Genomic DNA, 5,809 nt, shown 5'->3' on the forward strand with positions numbered 1-5,809 from the left:
ACAAGTCTAATTGGTAGACCCAGAAAAATCTAGCATAGCATATCATTAGAATATAGCTTGGACTAGTGCAAGTGTAAGTGATACACTGTATCAATTGTAGTATCACTGGGTGAACCTTTGTGATGTCATTTTTGGGTATCTTACTGAATAGAGGTGAGGCCAGGTCTGAAAACTCTGTAGTCTATTGGGTGATCCCAATGGTCATTTAGGCTTAGGAACTACTATTATCTTAGTTACTTTTCTACTGCTGGGACAAAACTCCACGACCAAGGCAATTTATAGAAAACAATTTTAATTTGAGGCCCATGAGTGTAGATGTGATTCCATGACCATCATGGGATGGAGCACAGCAGCAGGTAGGCAACCATGGTATTGGAGTGGTAGCTGAGAACTTACATTCTCATCTTCAAGTAGAAGGCAGAGAGAGCTAACTGGGAATGCCCCAGACTTTTGAGACCTCAAAACTGTCTCTCAGTGACTCAGCTCCTCCAAAATGGCCCAACCTCCTAATCTACATAGCTCCATCAATTGGGGATCAAACATTCAAATATATGAGCCTATCGGGACCCTTTCATTTAAACTACCACAACTATCTTTTTTTATAAAAAGAAAATCTCACCTCAACTCACCAGCCTCCTCTCTCTGAGTACTGAGATTGCAGGTGTGCACTTCTTCCTCTGGCCGGAACCATCATTATCTTATATTATCTTCTTAAGTATCAGTTGTCATAAACGTGCTGTGATTTTGAATAGAGTCATCTTCAGTGTCTTTGAAGAGTACAGAAACTGTATTGGTAATGAGACCAAAGTATAATCTTATAAGATCATGGTGCAAACAACTTAGCAATTTATAAATCGCAAATTTACATAGATAAAGTACATAGATGTGGATACCTACTTTTAATTATATATTACTCATATATATGAATAAAGTAAAACACTGTACAATATTGTTAATTGCAACCATGGCTAATTGTAAAATAACAATATCTGTTAATAGCCTAAGTGTGTATTTAAAGAGTAAGGTCTTAGACAATAGTTAAAATGAATGAAATAATACAATCTCCTTTTATATTGGCCAACTGCCCTTGGGCATGGGGCCTGCTTTGGGGTATGTTTTATACACCTAGTGTTACTCCATTTTTTTTTTTTTGGTATTTTTGTCTTATCGTTTATTATTTATTTTTATTTATTTTGACGTGTTTGCTTTGTGTTTTGAGATTGAGGGCATGAAGTTATGTAGGTAAAGAGGTGGGGGGAAGTGTTGGGGATGGGAAAATACTATGATCAAGATAAGTCATAGGTAAATTTTTTAAGAATTAATTTAAGGCTGGGCGGTGGTGGCGCATGCCTTTAATCCCAGCACTTGGAAGGCAGAGGCAGGCAGATTTCTGAGTTCGAGGCCAGCCTGGTCTACAAAGTGAGCTCTAGGACAGCCAGGGCTACACAGAGAAACCCTGTCTCAAAAAACCAAAACCAAACCAAACCAAACCAAACAAACAAAAAGAATTAATTTAAGAAAGAAAAAAGACTGAAATAACTTACCAGTTCTAACATAGCAATATCTATGTGACGTGAGAAGTACTACTATTCATTATAGTCCCGATGTTACATATTGCTTTTAGACAAATGCATATTTATAAAAATATATATGGGAAGGTCTGTCCCAACTTGTGTTACTCCTGTGGAAGGAAGGAGGAGGAAGGACAAGAGAAAAGCTGACAGATAATGTTAGTTGTATTACAAACATTAAACAGGTTTTAGAGAAAAGGATTAAAAGCACTCAGAAAATGTAGCTTTCCCATGCCTCGATGTATGATAAGCACATTACTTAAAGTTCAGGAGCCCCCAGTATCACAATCTATAAAATAGGATAAGTATACCTTTAGTTCACTGACTTATTTAGATGAACAAATGATGGGTTTTTTTTTCTTGCATCATTACCACTGAGTAAACCATCCTGAAATCCTACTTATTATGACAAGTAGGAAAAATATCAAATGTGTTTATTCAGTTGTAAGTCAATGAGGTCAAACGAGAAAAGGTACATTTCAGAGAGAGATGACATCTGGCACTAGAGAGTAGAAGCACCTCTGGTGAGAGTATAGGGTTCTGAGTATGCCTTTGGGCAGAAAGAGCAGAACTGAAAGTTGTTTTTTTTATTGTGCTGCCCTTTTAAGAGTAAAATCTGTCTGCCCCGCAGGGCATATGTGAGCAAGCTTATGTTTGTTGAGGTAATGGGTAATGAGTTCACTGTGCTGTCTGGATTCATCATAGCTCTAGTCAGTTTTAACTTTTAAAAGAATGAGGTGGCACCTCTGTCAGTCAGTTGGCTAAAGCTTAATGTCCCAAAGTCCCAGCCTCCTTAAGTCTTCTAGGACATCTTGGGATATAAGCATACACAAGACATTGTGTGTGAGAGCATGCTTGTGTTAGCAGTTGATAAAGAAAGGCTTAAATTCATGAGTGGATTCATTAGAAACATTTGGGTGATGTTGTTATAGAGATACTGAATACCTAAGAATGAGAGAAGAAATAAAAATACAGAAAAAATGAAATGCATGTCTGTCTTACTCTCTACAGCTAATTTTTTTTACCATATTCACAATAATAACTATTTGTGTTGTCAAAATTGTCAGCTGAAATTGATTGCAAATTTTGTTTGCTTATAATGCGACATTGTGTCACCATCAGTGTCCAGCCATGTATTTGCTTATATGAAAAAAAGAAAGTCAGGGAGCCTCATTCTGGTATTTCTAAGAGGAACTGCTAAGCTCTCTTTCTTTCATTGGCATTGGTTTGGCTGTTATATTGAAAAGGTCACTGTGGTACAAAGTACAAGAAGAGAAAGCGTATGTAGTAAAAAGAATAAATTTCCCCAAAGCAACATGAAACCTGTTCCCCCGAACTCAGCATAAGTAGCTTATATTTACTATATATGCCTTTTCTTGATTCAGTGTATCACTTTTATTTTTTGGCTGGGAGATTAAATCTGCACCAGTGTAGCTACATACCAATGTGATGAACTTTAAAATGTTATTTTCCTTTCTTTATCACTAATGATTATCATTTAAAGTTGTTTTGAAGGCCCGGTGACAGAAGTTTTAGTAAAATTGAAAGTATACCAACTTGTTGAAAACCATGTACAAATAAGCTATGTTTTTCATGTGGTTTCTCAGATTGATCAATTTATACAATTGAATTGTTCTACTTTCTTGTAAACATACATTCACACTGTGCAAACTTGCTCACCTGCAAAGCGAAGGATGCTAGTGTTTTTCTATACCATCATAGTTTTATCAAGAACAACTTTAGGGAATTTACTTTTTAAGCTCCATTTGTCCAGGTCATTGTATATCACTTTCCTGTTTCAGCACAGAGGAAATTGGTTCCACAAGGATCTCAAAGGACAAAAATATTTTAAGCTTAAAAATTTAAAAAGTCGGAGGCTGGAGAGATGGCTCAGTGGTTAAGAGCACTCACTGCTCTTCCAGCGGTCCTGAGTTTAATTCCCAGCAACCACAAGATGGCTTACAACCATCTGTACAGCTACAGTGTACTCATATACATAAAATAAATAAACAAATCTTTAAAAAAATTTAAAAAGTCACATTCTATTTAAAATAGAATTGGATTTAGATTTGTCTTTAGACATTTTTACACACGTGTGTAGTATATTCTAGTTACTCTTACTCCGTTTCCCTCAACCCTCCTCTATAAGTTCCTTTCTAACATTTATGTCTTGTCTTTGTTTTGTTATCCATGGGATTGTCAGGGCTAGCTGAATGACTGTGGTTTGGAATTGTCCCTTGGAGCCTGGTGCACTCACCTATGGGAACATAACTGACCTGACAGCAATGACTGCCCCAGCATCTGCCGGGTAACCAATAGTTAATCAGGGAGGGGTAGGGCTCCATGAGCCCCTCCCTGGTCCCTGCTTTACAGATGACATTCCCAGTCTTCCACAGGCCCAGTGGAGGCAACCAGAGCTTCTGGGAGATACTATTCCAATAGCTATGTTAAGCTCAGAATATAGATAGCATCTCACAGCCTTTCTGCCTATCTTTGGTTTTGACATTTTTTTCCTACTTCCTTTTCATGACATTCCCAGAGCCTTAGAAGAAAGTGGTAAAACTATTCTGTTTAAGGTTCAGTGTTCACCTGTCACTTATTCTCAGCACCTTGAGCAGCTGTGAGTCTCCATTTTCATCATCATTCACTGCAGAGAGGCTTCTCTGACTAAGGTTGAAAGTGCCATTTGACAATGGATACAAACCTAAATGTTAGAGAGCAGTTTGGTGCCATGCAAATTCCCCCAAACAGGAGGAAGCTTACTCTGCTTTCACTGAGTTTGTGGTGTCAGTCAGGAATACCCTATGCAGGAAGCCCTGAATGGAGAGCATTTGGTCTTTCCCATAAGTGACGTCAAGTTTGTACAAGTTGCACACCTTCACTTTGCAAGTTTATATTTTTCTTTTTTTACTTATGTATATGTGTTCCTGTGTCTGTGTGGGTATATGCGCTGTGTGGGTAGGTGCTCACAGAGGGCCCCTGGAGCCAGGGGTTACAGGAAATTGTGAACAACCTGAAGTGGCTGCTGCAAACAGAGCTCCAGTCCTCTGCAAGTGCAGTATCTGCTCTTAACCCCTGAGCCACCTGTGTAGCTCATTAGGTGGCACATCATGCCTAGCAGGCTAGTATGGAGGCATTCCCATATGGTGAAGACCACTGATGTCCCTTCTCCTCCAGAAGCTTGCAGAGTACCTTCTGGGACTATGAATGTTAACTAGCATGGCTCCAGCTCAGTTCTGGATTGATTTCTTTATATCTTGAGAGGACGGTGTATGATAATATCTTTTGAAGCTTAAAAAATTTAAATCTCATTGCCATTTATCAAAAGATTGCCACCTTAATTTAGAAACAGTTTAATATTGTTTAAAACTCAACAATAACAACATATGAAATTACTTTATCAAAAATTTCACCAATTTGGATATAGTGAGGTATTTTCTTTTTATTGTTTTTGTTGTTGTTCTTTAAGAAACATGTATATCTTTTAAAATTTACTTTTATCTGGGTTGAAGCCTTGACTTGGATTTTGCCTATATATTTGGGTCTGACTTTTTGTTTTGTTTTGTTTTTGTTTTTTTGTTTTTGTTTTTTTTTTTATTTGCCAATCTGTGACTGTTTATTAAGTGACCAGATTACAAAAATATCATGGATGACACCTTAGTTCATCCGTCTAATAAGCCTGTTTATCTGGACTTCCCTGTTGCCAGCATCTCCACCTTCTACAAAGTGAGTTGACTTTTTCTTCATTCCACCTCATGGGGAAGATAATTTGAAGGGCCACAGGAAGTTATTTACTTCCTTGAAGAGTTTCCCAACTGTATAGATCTCATGAATTAGATCCTCCATGCAGATGATGCCAAATTTACCAAGAGATCGAGGAATCAAGGAATTATCTGTCAAGGCAATCCTCTTCTTATTGATTTTACCATAGCCTCACTTGTAGATGAGCTCATTTACAGACTTCAGGTTGGGGTACCCCCATGCAATGTATGGTTCCACAATCCTCAGCATGTTAATTGAAGCCTTGCTGAGCTTAACAAAGGTGCCATTGAAGATCTGTCGAAGACGAAGAAGCTGCAATACCTTGTGGAACTTTGGGCTTGCTCCATTGATACCTCAGATTCTAATGACAAATGCCAATTTCGGTTCTGCAGGCACATAGACGTTCCTAGCTTTTGTTGCTACCCTGGCCATCCGGACTTCAGTCCGGTACATCTGCCTGTACTCCTTGTGATAGC

The 5,809-nt window shown here is 38.1% G+C and overlaps 1 pseudogene; it reads right to left on the reverse strand.

Moving 5' to 3' along the window:
• Positions 1–5,175: 5,175 nt before the first annotated feature.
• Positions 5,176–5,804, reverse strand: LOC116091333 (annotated as a pseudogene).
• Between the last annotated feature and the right edge of the window lie 5 nt (positions 5,805–5,809).

This window comes from Mastomys coucha, chromosome X (genome assembly GCF_008632895.1).
Source record: "Mastomys coucha isolate ucsf_1 chromosome X, UCSF_Mcou_1, whole genome shotgun sequence".
Classification (NCBI taxonomy): Eukaryota; Metazoa; Chordata; class Mammalia; order Rodentia; family Muridae; genus Mastomys; species Mastomys coucha.